This window comes from Artibeus jamaicensis, unplaced genomic scaffold (genome assembly GCF_021234435.1).
Source record: "Artibeus jamaicensis isolate MK-2021 breed Jamaican fruit bat unplaced genomic scaffold, CSHL_Jam_final contig_452, whole genome shotgun sequence".
Classification (NCBI taxonomy): domain Eukaryota; kingdom Metazoa; phylum Chordata; class Mammalia; order Chiroptera; family Phyllostomidae; genus Artibeus; species Artibeus jamaicensis.
The window spans coordinates 6,011,669-6,028,188 of record NW_026521837.1 but is presented as its reverse complement, the minus strand read 5'-3'; the positions used below and the strand labels follow the sequence as shown (position 1 = coordinate 6,028,188).

The window sequence follows — 16,520 nt, the reverse complement described above, 5'->3', positions numbered from 1 at the left end:
CAAGGCTCCGCTCCTTGTACTTAATGGGTAGGAACAGACCAAAAATGACTCAAGAAGATCTCGAAGCCCCAGAGCCTATAAATCTAAGCGATGAAGAAATAGCAAAACTCTCAGGCGCACAGTTTAAAACGCTAGTGATCAGGATCCTCACAGAACTGGTTGATTATAGTCACAAATTAGAGAAACATATGAAGGCGAAACTAATTGAAATGAATGGAATTGCACAGGAAACCAATAGCAGTGAAAAGGAAACTTGGACTCAAATCAATGCAGTGGATCAGAAGAAAGCAAATAATGACCAAACAGAAAAGAGTGAAGAAGCAAGCATTCAGAAAAATGAGGAGAGGCTTAGGAACCTCCAGGACATCTTTAAATGCTCCAACATCCGGATTATAGGGGTACCAGAAGGGGGAAAGGCACAGCCACCAGTGGAAAACTTATTTGAACAAAAAATAAAGGAGAATTTCCCCAATCTGGCAAAGGAAGTAGATTTCCAGGAAATTCAGGAAGCTCAGAGAGTCCCAAAGAAGTTGGACCCAAGAAGGAACACACCAAGGCACATCATAATTACATTAGCAAAGATTAAAATGAAGGAGAGAATCCTAGAAGCAGCAAGAGATAAGGGGACAGTCACCTACAAAGGAGTCCCCATCAGACTGTCAGCTGATTTCTCAAAAGAGACCTTACAGGCAAGAAGGGGCTGGAAAGAAGTATTCCAAGTCATGAAATCCAAAGACCTACAACCAAGATTGCTCTATCCAGCAACAGCTTTCATTTAGAATGGAAGGACAGATAAAGTGCTTCTCAGATAAGATCAAATTCAAGGAGTTCATCATCACCAAGCCCTTATTATATGAAATGTTAAAGGGACTTACCTAAGAAAAAGAAGTTAAAGAAACATGAACAGTGAAAGGACAGCAAACTCACAGTTATTAACAACCACACCTAAAACAAAAGCAAACTAAAAGGACAGCTAGATTAGGAGTGGAAACATAGAAATAAAGATCTCAAGGAGGGTTAGCAACAGGGGAGTGGGAGGATGAGAAGGGGGGAGAAGGTACAGAAAATAAGTAGCATAGACAGTAGATAGAAAATTGATGGGGGGCAAGAATAGTATGGGAAATATAGAATCTAAAGAACTTGAGACACATGGTCATAAACTAAAGGGGGGGTAATGGTGGGGACAGGGGGGTAGTGTGGAGGGGAATGAAGGGGGGGAATAGAACAACCGTAATGGCATAATCAATTAAAAAAAAAAAGAATTGAAGAGCAGATAAAGAGCTTCCCAGATCAGAAAAAATGAAAGGCATTCATCACTGCCAAACCATGATTATATGAAATGTTAAAAGGACTTATTTAAGAAAAAAAAAATCAAAACTATGAAGAATAAAATGGCAAAAAATACAAATCAATCAGCAATTGAATCTAAAACACAAACTAAGCAAACAAGAAGAACAGAGACAGAATCATGTATACTGAGAGCATTATAATGGTTGCCAGATGGGAGGGGGTATGGGGAAATGGGTGAAGGGGTGAGGCGATTCAAAAGTACAAACAAGTTGTTACAGAATAGCCATGAGGATATAAAGTACAGTATAGGAAATAGAGTAGACAAAAAACTTATATTCGTGACCCATGGACATGAACAATGGTGGGGGAATTGCCTCGGAATGGGAGGTATTGGGTGAGGGTGGGCAAAGGGGGAAAATCAGGATAAGTGTCATAGCATAATCAATGAACTATAATTTAAAAAATGCACTAATTCCCCCATATATGGCTTTCAAGCAAAAAAACTTTATTTTTTTCTTTTCTCAAAGACTGTAATATTATTTTTTCTTTTTCTTCTATTTTTTGTGTGGTATTTTCTCATACTCTTATGCTACTCCTATGTTTGATACTGCATTGTTCCCTTGTATTTTTCTTATTTTTGTTAGTCTCTCTCTTTCTTTGTTCCCATTTGTCTCTTTCCTCTTTTCCCATTTTCCTCTGCAAGTTCAGTAGTCATATTAGTTCTCATCCATTTTCTCCTTTTATAATCACTTTTCTGTCCTTTGGTCTTCTTTTACTCTATTTCTTTTTCTCCCTTTTATCTACTATTTCATTTATTTTTCCACATTTATTGTTCTTTGCTCTTTTGTCGTTGATATTGCTGTATAGTTTGCAAATGCAAAATGCATTTGCTTGCATTTTGTTTTTTGTGTTGTTTTGTCTCCTGCTGTCAGTACCTGAAAAACAGTGTACAAAACATGGTAGAGAGAGAGTCTCACAGACAGATAACTGGAGGGGAGATACAACCAATGAGTGGCCCAACAGAAATCAGGGCCCAAATATTACAGAAGAGTCCATATAACACACAAAGAGAGCATTCCTAGAGCATCAGATTAGGGGACCAAGGAGACTGGAACCCTGGGCACCACAGGACTCCTGACTGCTACACAAGGCTACCCCACAAGCCAGGGAGTCAAAGCAGATTAATACATAGAAACAAACAAAAAAGATACAGCCAAAATGGGGAGACAAAAATCACAACCTCCAAATGAAAGAAAAGTAGGAATCCCTCAAAAAAGGGCTAATTGAAATTGAGGCTAACAAATTATGAGGCACAGAGTTCAAATTGATGGTTATAAGGATGCTCCAGGAACTTAAAGAGAACTATATCAGCATGCCAAATGATATAAAAGCTATGAATAAGAACCAGACAAAAAATAAAGAATACAGTATCCGAAATGAAGACTACACTAGAAGAAATTAAAAGCAGGCTAGATGAAGCAGAGGACTGAACCAGCAATTTGGAAAACAAGGTGGAAAAAAACACCCAGTCAAAGAAACAAAACAAAACAAAAAAACCCTTAGAATGAGGATAGTCTATGCAAGCTTTGGGGCAATATGAAACATAACACTATTTGCATCATAAGGATTCAGAAGAAGAAATGGAGTAAGGGATAGAAAACCTGTTGAAGAAATAATGAAAGAAAACTTTCTTAACTTGGTGAAGGAAAAAAGTCATGCAAGTTCAGGGAGCACAGATTGTCACACTCAAGATGAACCCACAGATGCCTGACCCAAGGCACATCACAATTAAAATGGTGAAGTTTAAAAAGATAGAATCTGAAAGGTAGCAAGAAATAAATGGTTAGTTAAAAGGGATCTCTAATGAGCCTGTCAGCTGATTTCTCAAGAGAAACACTATAGGCCAGGGGAATTGGCATGAAATATTCCAAGTAATAAGCAGCAAGGACCCCAACCAAAACTACTCTATCCAGAAAGGTTCTCATTTAAAATGGAAGGTGAAATAAAGAGCTTCCCAGAGGGGGAAAAAAAAGAGTTGAAGGAGTACAATTCCACCAAACCAGCATTGCAAGAGATGCTGAAGGGATTGCTTTAAGAAGAAGAAATAGAGCACTGGCTGGTGTAGCTCAATGGATTGAGCATGGGCCTGTGAACCAAAAGATTGTGGTTCGATTCCCCATCAGGGCACATGCCTGGGTTACAGGCCAGTTCCCAGCAGGGCCCAGTTCCCAGCAGGGGATGCACCAGAAGCAACCATACATTGATATTTATCTCCTTCTCTCCTTCACTTCCCTTCTAAAGATAAATAAATAAAATTAAATATATATATATAAAACATTTAAAAAATAAATAAATCAACAAACAACAATTGCTGGTGAGTACGTGAAGAAAAGGGAACCCTAGTTCATTGTTGGTGGGAATGCAGACTGGTACAGCCACTGTGGAAAACAGTATGGACTTTCCTCAAAAAACTAAAAATGAAACTGCCTTTTGACCTGGCAATTCCACTCCTGGAATTATACCCTAAGAATCCTGAAATATCAATGCAAAAGAGCCTATGCACTCCTATGTTCATAGCAGCACTATTTACATTAGCCAAACACTGGAAACAGCCCAAATGCACATAAGTAAATGAGTGGATATAAAAACTGTGGTACATTTACACAATGGAATACTATGCAGCAGAAAGAAGAAGGAACTCTTACCTTTTGCGACAGCATGGATGGAACTGGAGATGATTATGCTAAGTGAAATAAGCCAGGCAGTGAAAGACAAATACCATATGACCTCACTTAGCATTGGAATCTAATGAACAGAATAAACTAATGAGCAAAATAGAACCAGAGGCACAGAATCATGGAATGGACTGACAATTGTAAGGGGAGGGGACTGGTGAGGACTGATTGAAAGAATGTAAAGGAATTAGTCAAAGAACATGTATGAATGACTCATGGACATGGACAATGGTATGGAATTGACTATGGAAGTGGGGGTGGGCTGGATAAGGGGGGAAGGGGAAAAATTTGGACAAATGTGATAGCATAAGCAATAAAATATTTTTAAAAAACTTCAAACTTTGAGATAGTTCTTGGGGGATAGGTTTGAAAAAGAAATATTCTACACATGTCCTGCAATGTTGAAACCTATTTAATTAACTTGTTTTAATCTAGCCCATTTCTTTTTTCTCATTACACTTATTCTAGTTTGGAAGATGAAACGGTCTTTCCCTCATTTGATTATTCATCATATATTATTGAGCATCTGTGACACAGGTTCACAAAGTACTACAACACAAGGCAAAGTATGGAAAGTGACAGACAGTGTTTTGGAGTTGAAAATAACTTCATGCTTGAATAATCAGGAGAAGCCTAATTGATGTTTATAGTACTACTATTTAATTATGCCATAACTCAAAAATGAGTATTGGTAATTCATGACCACAAATGAACCAAGAGAACCATGAACTCATGTTAGAAACCTTTAACAAGCTATTTCCAAAAAACAAAAACAAAAACCTGCCTAGAAAAGTCTTATTGTGGTAAAATATATATAACACAAAATTAATCACTTTAACCGTTTTTAGTATACAAGTTAGTGGAACTAAATACATTCACAATATTGTCTAACCATCATCAGTATCTATATCCAAAACTTTTCCAGTATGCCCAACCACCCAGGAATTTTAAAACTTAGGGGCATACTAAACTCAGAGGTTTTCTCCAGTCTCAGTGTTCCATGACCCTCATCCCCATATAGACTGTTTTATCACTCCCAGTGGTATAAACACATCTTATACCATTTCTGTTATGATTTATCCATTTAGACATCTGTCTCCCCATTTCTGTGTTATTTCTCTTCCTTATTGCCAATCACAGGAACTAAAACAAGGAAAGCTCTTAGGAAAACATTGCTTAATGGGGGATGGTTGGCATCTGCTGGAGGGAGAAACAGAACCACAGTTAATGTGTTCACTTTCTTCTACAATTCTGATCCTCTCTTTAAGTTTCTTTTTGCTTTATGCTGTTGTAGGCATAATCAAGGGGAAAAGATGATTTCAAATTAAAGACCTCCACTTGTGCCATTCTTGTGGGTGGTGGGGTCAGTTGGTCATTAGAATTCTTTCCTGATTTAATCCTTTAGGTTCTATCTAAAATCTGGAAACAATCTAAAGGCTATCAATAGTAGAATGAATAAACTGCAATATATTTATACAATGGAATCCTATGCAGAGATTAAAATAGTTAGATCTTTACTATGTAGAAGCATGTGGGCAAATCTAATATAAATCATTTTGAACAAAAAGAGGCAGGCTCAAAAAAGTACCTACTTAATTTATGCACAGTTTAAAACCAGACAAAATTCTTGTATAATTATAGAAATCAGAAGAGTGGTTGCCTCTGGGACAATGACTAGGATAGAGCATTAGAGAGGCTTCTGGGGTTTTGATAATCAATCTGCTATGTTCACTTTATAAATATACATCAAGCTGTTTATAGATTTTTCTACTTGTTCTGCATGAATGTTATATTTCAGTTAAAAACTTTACTTAAACAGAGGACTTTATGAATATGTGAAATTTAGCTTGGTGAACTCTCAATATTTAATCTTTCAGCCTATTTTGCATGGACTATGCCACTTTCTGGCTCTGCAGGTTAATCGTAAGTACTTAATCATATGTTTTTATTTTTTGCCCCTCTGCTCATTTTTCAGAGCTTGATTCCCTCTGTGAACTTTATAACCAAATGAGTCATTTCTTACTTGGTCTCTTGCCTTCTGTATAAAGTAAGATGATCTGGCTCTAGATTCTGGGGTCTTAACACATCTACCTTTTGACACCTGGCTTTTGGCCTTACTACTTTGGCAAAATCTGTGTTTGTCTAGATGATCAACTCATCATTCTAGCTTCTGTGCTCTTGGATCATCTCAACTTTTCTTTCAAGGGAAGTCAGAATTCTAAAGATCCCCCTCTCCCCAAGCCCCCCAAGATTCCAGTTCACCCACTGGTTATTTAATCAGATACTAATCTAAATACTGCTCTGAGGAATTCAGTTGACTCTAAAGTAGTGAGATTATCAAGGTGGGCCTGATTTAATCACACGAGTCTTTACAAAGTTAAAAGGGGGAGCCTGAGAGGTGAAGTTTGAGAAGGACTCAGCTGCTTTGAAGATGGAAGGAGTCACAAGAGGAAAATGGCCTGGATGAGCTGGCCCTGTGGTACCCTGAGCAGAGCTTAGTCTAGCCTACTAGACTACGTAGTAGTTCATTACCTCTAGGACTGCGAGGCAATAGATGTGTTAAGATACTAGACTGATAATCTGTCACTCAGCAATTGAAGACAAATGTCTCCCTTCCACTTTCCATAATCTTACTGTCACGTTCGAACATTGGGACTTGTCCAAACCTGGAATGACAATATTAAATGTCAATTTCCTATTCAGTGACCTTATTCTCCTGTTTTAGCTTTTCAGCCTTTAAGTGACCCCTGTATGGGCTTCCATCCTACCTGATTTCAATCTCCATAGATGAAACATTTCATCCATTCAACTTTTTCGCTCCATTTTTCTATTGCCCTACCATTTCGGCGAAACTGTATCTGGATTTTTTAATAGTTTAATATATTTTAATGGCAAACTTACAGGAACAGCACAGAAGACAGACAACATTAAAAACATACTTGCATGTAGGACAACTCGGAAAAGTATAGTGAATGGGTGGAATCTACTGTATGATAAAAATGCTACAAACACCATTTAGTTGCCATCAATAAGAAATTTACTTGTTTTTAAAAATCCAAATTCTGGCATTGTCCAGAAAAATTTAACGGGTTTATTTATATTGTTATAAAGTTGAACTGCTTGAAACTTGTTCACTGAAATACCTTGACTTGCAATGATGCTTATGTCCCCGCATTCATAGTAAAAAAAAAAAAAAATCACACACAAATGAAAATGGAAAAGTGGCCAATACCTGATTTCTGTCCCTTATTTTCCACTTTGCATTCCTATATTTAGATACCTTTTGACTCCATGGGAAAAAAAAGATGTAAAGTTCAGAACTACCAATAACAGGAAGAAGAGATTTTTTTTTTTAAAGAATGAAATGTTTCCCATCATAGTGGAAACACATTCTCCATGTATGCGGCATCCTAGCTGGATGTCTTTTGGCATAATTGTTACATATTTGGCATAAATAGCACACAGGTTGGTGTCTTCAAAAAGGCCAACCAGATAGTCTTCACTTGCCTCCTGCAAAGCACCAGTAGCTGCACTCTGGAAGCACAGATTGGTTTTGAAGTCCTGAGCAATTTCTCGCACCAGACACTGGAAGGGAAGTTTGCGAATCAGAAGTTCAGTGGACTTCTGATAACGTCTAATTTCATGAAGTGCCACAGTACCAGGCCTGTAACAATGAAGTTTCTTCACCCCTCCAGTAGAGGGTGCACTCTTACAAGTGGCTTTGGTAGCCAGTTGCTTCCTAGGTGCTTTAGCACAGGTCGATTTTGCCGGCAGTCTGCTTTGTAGGATCGATGGTATAGGGACCTCTTTACTTACCCTCCTCCTTTGGCTGGAGCTCGGTGAGCTGGAGGAGGCGCTGGCATTAGAGAGCGATGGCGACTGTGAACACGATTCGTATCTGGAATTTGTTCAACCTTCAAATCTGCTCCATCTTTACTTCTTTGTGAATAGGCAAACCATGCTCACTTGTGGCTTTAATGCCATAACATTTATACAGTCCAATCTTAGAGTTTCTTGGTATTGCTGTATGATCTCTCTAGGCCCTTTATGTTGAGAAGAAAACTTTCTACCAATTTAGGTCCAGTGGGACAGAGCAGGAACTGACAGTTAACTGACAATAGACAGATTGAGGAAGAAAAGATAAGATTATGAGGTTTACAAAGCAACTTGATAGGGGAGAGGAAAGGGAGAAAAAGGGCTTCTGTAGGAAAACAAAGGACTTTTAGGGAAGTTAGAGAAAGTGATGTGGTAACAAGCATGGTCATACAGATGCTTTTAGAGAAACAGATGGAAGTGTGACAGTTTTTGCTAATGTTTGTTTATGCAATTTTTTATCTACTGTGAATCTTCTTCCTGGCAGTGAAGCTCCCCTGAGAGGGAATTTATGGCAGCTTTACTCTCCGAACACCCTGCCTTTAATCAGATAAGAGAAGATTCCAAAGGCTGTTTCCACCTCAGCTGTATTTCAAATGCCTTCAGTTAAAATAATGGAATTCTATGCAGCAGAGGGAAAGAAGGAGCTACTACCCTTTGCAACAACATGGATGAAACTGGAAAGCATTATGCTGAGTGAAATAGGCCAGGCATTGAAAGATAAGTACCATATGATCTCACCTTTAACAGGAAGCTAAACAACAAAACAAACAAGCAAATAGAATAAAAACAAAGACACTGAAATAGAGAACAAGTGGGCAGCGACCAGAGGGGAGAGGGAAGGGAATTCAAGGGGAAAAATGGGGAGGGATTTTGAGGAACAAGTATGAAAGACACAGGGATGAGGACTGGAGGGGGGGAATGGGAGGGAGGTGGGGAGACAGGGCGGGGGGCTGGGATGGGAGAAATAGACAAAAAACTGTACTTGAAAAATAACTAAATAAAAATGGAAAAGAAAAATAATCTTCTTTTCTTAAAGAAGATTAAGAAAGAAAAATATTTTTCTTTTTAAAAAGGAAAATAAATAAATAAAATAATCTTCACACCGACTCTGTGGCTCTGAGTGGGTCCCTATGTTAGCATCCTCTTTAGAGCCCTCCCCAAAATTTACTGCCCTAAAAGCCAGAAGGTGAACCTAGCAATGGAGAATTAAGGTTGCCAAAGAAATGAAGTTTGCTAATCAGATGACTTTAAAAGGAGGTTTGCACTGGCCAGGTAGGTCACTTGGTTGGGGCGTTGTCCAGATGCACCAAGGTTACAGGTTTGATCCCTGCTCAGGGCACGTACAAGAAGCAACCAATGAATGCATAAATGAGTAGAACAACAAATTGAGACTTGTATCTCTCCCCTTTCTTCTCTCTCGCTAAAGTTAATAAAAATAGAATAGAGAGATTATCTTCATTTATCTGGTGAGTCTAATGTAATTGTAAGTATCTGTAAAAGTAAAAGAGGGAGGCAGAGCATGAGAGTCAGAGAAAGTGATGTGGTAACAGAAGCAGGGTCAAAGAGATGCAGGTTGTTGACTTGGATGCTGGAGGAACGGAGGCCATAGCCAAGAAGGGCAGGCAACTTCTGGAACCTGGAAACGATTCCAGAAAGGAACCCCGATCTGCCGACATTTTTGGTTTTAGTGCACTGAAGCCAGTGTTGGACTTCTGACTTATAGAAATGCAAGGCAAAATTTTGTTGTTTTAAGACCCCTAGTTTGTGGTAATCCGTTACTGTAGTCTTAGGTTACAAACACAGGCTTATTCCAGTATTCATCATTTTCTCAAATTCCCCATCTTCTCATGCATGCCCACACTCTGCTGATTATCCAACTTCAGAGAGAAAGTGCAGTTATAGGCCAGGCATTTCTTTCAATTTAAACATTTAGATTTCCAGCCAAGATGGAGGGATAGGTAGACACACTGTGCCTCCTCACACAACCAAAATAAGGACAACAAAAATTTAGAAACAAAATAACAACCAGAATTGATAGAGGATTGAACTGTATGGAAGTTGGACAACCAAGGAGCTGAAATAGAGACAACCATCCAGACGGGTAGGAGGGGCGGAGTAGAGCGGGGAGGGGTCGTAGCACAGGAAGCAGTGATACCGGGTGCACAAGGCATCCTGGGTGTGCAAGTAGCGGCTGGCAGACTGTGGGCACTGGGTGGCAATGGGCAGACCCAGTGAGGCAGCTGGCTGACCAACGGTCCCACATTTGCAAGCAGATAACTGGGGAGCTAGACAGACAGCGCAATCCAGGGTCCTAGCACTGGGAAATAAAGCCTCAAAACACTGACTGAAAACAACTGCAGTGGTTGAGGTGCAGGGAGAGACTCCCAGCCTCAAATGAGAGTTCATTGGAGAGACCCACAGGGTCCTAGAACGTACACAAGCTCAACCGCCTGGGAATCAGCACCAGAAAGGCTGAGTTTGCTTGGGGGAAGTGGCGGAAGGGACTGAGGTCTGACAGAGAGCAGAGCAAGTGCCACTGTACCCTCTCGGACCCCGCCCCCACATATAGTGTCACAACCCAGTGACTTGGGTTGTCCCGCCCTAGTGAACGCCTAAGGTTCTGCCACTCCTATGTAACAGGTGCAACAAGGCAAAAAAGTGGTCAAAATGGAAGAACAGATAAAAGCTCCAGAAATAACACAACTAAGCAACCAAGAGATAGCCAACCTATCAGACGCATAGTTCAAAGCACTGGTGATCAGGATGCTCACAGAACTGGTTGATTTTCCTTGCAAATTAGATGAACAAATGAAGGCTAAACTAAGTGAAATGAAGAAAAATGCACTGGGAACCAATAGTGATGGGAAGAAAACTGGGACTCAAATCAATAGAGTGGACCAGAAGGAAGAAAGAAACAACCAAACAGAAAAGAATGAAGAAACAAGAATTCAGAAAATGAAGAGAAGCTTAGGAACCTCCAGGACATCTTGAAATATTCCAACATCCAAATTATAGGGATACCAGAAGGGGAAGAGGAAGAGCAACAAGTGGAAAACTTTTAAAAACAAATAATAAACGGGAATTTACCCAATCTGGAAAAACATAGACTTCCTGGGAAGTCCAGGAAGCTCAGAGAGTCTCAAAGAAGGTGGACCCAAGGAGGAACACACCAAGGCACATCATAATTACATTAATCAAGATTGGAATGAAGGAGAGAATCCTAGAAGCAGCAAGAGATAAAGAGACATACAAAGGACTTCCCATCAGACTGTCAGCTGATACCTCAAAAGAGACCTTGCAGGCAAGAAGGGGCTGGAAAGAAGTATTCCAAGTCATGAAAGACAAGGACCTACATCCAAGATTGCTCTATCTGGCAAAGCTTTCATTTAGAATGGAAGAACAGATAACATGCTTCTCAGATAAGGTCAAGTTGAAGGAGTTCATCATCACCAAGCCCTTATTATATGAAATGTTAAAGGGACTTATCTAAGAAAAAGATAAAAAACATGTATACTAAAATGACATCAAACTCATAATTACTAACAACAGCACCTAAAATAAAAACAAACTTAGGAAACAACTAGAACAGGAACAGAACCACAGAAATGGAGATCACAGGGAGGGTTAGCAACAGGGGAGTGGGAGGAGGAGAAGGGGGAGAAGGTACAGAGAATAAGTAGCGTAGATGGTAGGTAAAAAAATAGATGGGGGTAGGGCAGGAATAGTATGGGAAATGCAAAAGCTAAAGAACTTAAGACACATGGACATGAACTAAAGGGGGGAATGTGGGTGGGAGAGTATATGCAGGGTGGAGGTGGTTGAAGGGGGGAATGGGACAACTGCAACAGCATAATCAATAAAATATATATATTTAAAAAAATTAAAAACAAAAAAGAAAAAACTGAAAATAAAAAACACATTTATCTACATGAGGACACATCCTGAGTCCCTTCCCTTCTACTGTATTTTTTAAACAGTTTTCTTCTCTAGTGCTAACCCCTCTGTATACCATTTCCATTCTGCTTCAAAAGGGACTTGATTGAACTAATTAATCAGTTTTTCTCCTTTATGGCTTTTATCTGGGCATGAACATATATCCTGACCTGTCTAATTTAAATCAAATGATAAATGTTTTTTCTAATCCCCAAGGTAGCCTTTACTACTCTCGAGTACTCAGTAGCCTTCTACTTTCTCTTAAGTTGACATTTTTGGAAAGGGTTGTGCTTATTGTCTCTATTCCTTCACTTACTCATCAGTGCTCAATCCATTACAGACTGACCTTTCTCCCACAGAGTCCATCAAAGTCCCCTGGTAGCTGTGAATGGAGCCACAGACGGGCATGATGTATACAGCCTCTTGCACTGCTTCTTATTTGCTTTAACTTGGAGTGGTAGTGAAAATAAAAACAGTGGATTTTGTTGGGAAAATTTCTGGGAGAGACGAGAGGAAGAGAATGGCAACTCTCTCATTACATGAAGAGTTTATTAAGGGTGCTAGCGTATGAAGAAGCACTGCCCAGGAGGCAGCGAGATGCCATGGATCTCCTCTCCACTATGAGACATACTTTAAGGCAGCGGATTTCAACCTTTTTCATCTCATGGCACACATAAGCTAATTCCTAAAATTCTCTGGCACACCAAAAACTACATATTTTTTGATGATCTGAGAAACAAATACGTATAATTTTGATTTACTCACACTAGATGGCTATTGTATTCGCTGTTGTCATTTTTATGTGACAATCTAAGGGAAAAGAGGTCAGTGTCCCTGACTAAATAGTGAAGTATTCCATGTTTTAAAACTTGTGGCACACTGGTTGAAAATTGCTGTTCTTTTTTTTTTTAATTAATTTATTTCATTTTAGAGGGGGAAGAGGGAGAAAGAGAGAGAGAGAGAAACATTGGTTGCGCCCTGACCAGGGACCAAACCCACAACCCAGCCATGTGTCCTGCGTGGGAATAGTAACAAGTGACCTTTCTGTGTGCAGGACAATGCCCAGCCATCTGAGCTAACTGAGTGAGGGCTGGAAATTGCTGTTCTAAAGGGTTATATAGGACAGAATAGATGGATAGGGATATTGGGGTGGGACCTACCCCAGATAAGGGGAAATCACTTATCTTGCTTGCTAGGGTGGACCCAGCACAAACCAGCATTCTGTGGGATATAGGGAGGGATCTTATCAGCTTCTTGCACTTGGTGGCTTGGTAGACAAATGGACTGAGTACTTGAGGCAGCTGGGACAGGCTAGGAGGACATTAAAAATCCTATGAGAATGATGAAGAGAACCCTCATAGATGCATATGGGAGCTATGATATTAGGGCACCCGATTCATGGAGTAACAGGCCCAGAAAGTGTGTTCCTTTAATGAGAAGACCGCTTTGTTTACTGTTCTGTATAATAAGCCGTATGCTTTATCAACATTAAGTGAATTTGTATCCATTGCCTGTATCCTTCATGAACATTCAATGACGCACGGATACCCTTGTGAAAACCATGCAAGCAAAGCCCTAGCTGGCATGATTATTAGGAAGGAGTATTACACCCTCCCCTCTCCCTCCAGATATCTCAGGGGATCAAGTGGTTTCATGAATGAGTCTGTCTGCTCCCTTCACTGGAAGTCATTGTCCCTATGTATCTATTCAGGTCCACATACACTGCCCATAAAAACACAGGGTGGCACCTCACCCTGCTAGAGTCCACAGAAGATCTCCAGTGTGTGTCAAGGGTGTGGACTCTACATGGCCCCAAAGCTGTCAAAGAGGATTGTCACAAAGTCCTGATTTTGATAATTCTGTGGTTTGACTGCAAGGCACATAAAGCATGACAGTGACCTCAATACCTTGGGATAGTCCAGCAGATTAATGATGTCATCAGACACCCAGGCTCCTCGTGTTTGCTTGTTCTGCCGTCTGAACAATTAATAGAAAGACATGGGAAGACCTCATGCAGAAAAATTACAAACCACAAGTGATTATTAGACATTAAAAAGTTTACTTTCAATCACTTAAAAATATAAATTAAAAGCCTGATGTGCCATTTGCCATCTATTAAATTTTTAAAGATTAAACTTATTATTCTATCCAATATTTCTGAAAGTTTAGGAGAGCAAGTGACCTTTTAAAACTGTTGAGAGACTGTAAATTTGGCATAAACTTTTTGTGGGAAAATTGTCTATGTGTATTAAAAATGTTTAAAATGATATAACATTTTGCCCCAGCAATTCCCCTTCTGAAATTTATCTGGGCATGTGCAATGACAGCTACAAGGATGTTTTGTGAACAATAGGAGGATTGGTTAAATTAATTGTGGTACATAAAAACAACTGAACATCACGCAGCCATTAAGTATAAAGTTGCAGCAAGATATTGAATGACAGGGAGCCATGTTTACAATGAAGCAGTTTACAAAATAATAAGAGCCATTTATTGAGTGCTAACCAGTGAAAATGACTCTTCAGTGCTTTATGCACACATCATCTCATTCATCTCTGTAACTACCTTGAGAGATTGTTTCCCTGATCACCAGTAACCACCTAAAGACTTAAGTAACTTGTTCAAGTTCATCGCCAGGGTGTGGTGAGAGCCAGGTTTCAGACACAGGCTATGTGACTCCAGAGATGATGCTCTTCATCCCTGTGCTTTGTATATAAGCCCATTTTTTATTTTAATTATATACACATGTAATTAATATGTACTATATTACTATATTATACTACATATATATTCATTGAAAAAGACTGAGAGGAAATTGTATATGACTGATAGGTATAGGTGATTTTTTTCTTGCTTAATATGTAATAAGAGAGAAAAAAGTTTTCATTAAATGGAAGCAAAAAGGTGCCAGACTGAGAACACAATGAATGGAAGTCCTAATAACAGGCTCTATAAATATTGGACAGTTACTCTCTTCAGGTGAAATAACAGAAGTCACGCACCTCGTGCATGGTGCATGCATGGGGGGTGGAGGGCTGTGGTCTGTTTATTTTCCTAAGCTTTGATTATGCAAATTAGTTAGTCCATTAGAAAAGTCACCTTTAGGTTTTGTCTATGTTCTAAAATACCCAAAAAGTAAAAGATAAAATAAGGTATTTGAAAATAATTAGCCCAAAATAAAATGCTAACATAGTTGAATTACGTCATTTCTTTACAGTGCAACACGTTTATTTAATGCTGGCTTTCATCTGAATTTGTTGTTGATATAAAAAAATGTTCAAACCTGTAAAAAAATCTACAGGAGTTTATTGGAAGCAAAATTGATGACAGTTGCCAGGAAGCAACATCTCAAATGCTCGGGCCACATTGTCAAACAGAATGGAAATGATCAGCTTGAGAAATTGTTAGGGTGAGATTACGTTGTAATATAACTTTAGCTAGGAAATAGTCTCTCATCAATATGAAGAAATCACAAAGTAAAATATTTTAAAGATTAAACTAAGAACAGGACAGAAAGTTTTTTGTTGCTTATTTTACTGACTTTTGCCATATTTTGGATGAGAATATAACTCTAAGGATTGTCATGTGTCTTTATTTGTATGCCTCAATAACTAAAAATAAACACCGACATTATCTATTTTGCTTTTAAACATTCATTTTTTTCCAATAGAAAAGCTGTGTATCTGTATCGTATAAAATTTAGAAAATGACACTAAGGTAGAAGAAAAATAATCACGTTACTACCCAGAAACAAAATATTTTCTCATATTGCCAACTATTTTCTATTTATAGTTTTTTGCTTTGTTTTTATTTTTTTGGCACAATGCTATATTCAACTTACTATCATGTTGGGTTTTTTAAAAAATTACATATATATATTTAAAGACTTTATTTATTTATCTTTAGGGGGAAAGGGAAGGAGAGAGGGAGAGAAACATCAATGTGTGGTTGCCTCTCATGCGACCCCTGCTGGGAACTGGCCTGCAACCCAGGCATGTGCCCTGACCGGGAATCAAACTGTGATCCCTTGTTTCACAGGCCTGTGCTCAATAGACCAGCCAGGGCTTAAAAAATTATATTATATTGATCATGCTATTTCAGTTGTTCTGATTTCCCTCCCCTTTGCCCACTTCTACCAGCACCCCACCCCTACTCTCTCAGGCAATCCTGCCACCCTTGTTCATGTCCATGGGTCATGTGTGTAAATTCTTTGGCTACTCCCTTTCCTACTCTGTATTTTCCATCCTCGTGGCTATTCTATAACTACCTATTTGTACTTCTTAATCCCCTCACCCCCTCACCCATACACCCTGCACTCCCATGTATTTATCTTAAGCCTTTGGCATTTTAATTATGAGGTGTCTTGGAGTGGGCCTCTTTGTATCCATCTTGTTTGGGACTCTCTGTACTTCCTGGACTTGCATGTCAATTTCCTTCACCAAATCAGGGAAGTTTTCTTTCATTATTTTTCTAAATAGATTTTTCAATTTCCTGCTCTTTCTCTTTTTCTTCTGACACCCCTATCAAGTGAATTTTGGATTGCTTAAAGTTGTCCCACAGTTTGCTTACACTATCTTTTTTTTGCAGAATTCTCTTTTCTTCATGTTCTGATGGGTTGTTTTTTGCTTCCTTATGTTCTAAATGATTGATTTGATTCTTGGCTTCATCCACTCTATTGTTGTTTCC

At 39.0% G+C, this 16,520-nt stretch overlaps 1 protein-coding gene across 7 annotated transcripts in view; it reads left to right on the top strand.

Annotated features, from left to right (window-relative positions):
- Window positions 1–16,520, top strand: part of LOC119040117 (broad substrate specificity ATP-binding cassette transporter ABCG2) — a 144,372-nt gene that overhangs the window by 60,730 nt on the left and 67,122 nt on the right. For 2 of the 7 annotated variants that reach the window (XM_053666380.1, XM_053666378.1), the window contains exon 3: window positions 5,903–5,948. The exons of the other annotated variants lie outside the window; for them this stretch is intronic. The gene's annotated coding sequence lies outside the window, so the exon portion shown is untranslated. The remainder of the gene's footprint in view (window positions 1–5,902; window positions 5,949–16,520) is intronic. 7 annotated transcript variants of the gene reach the window in all.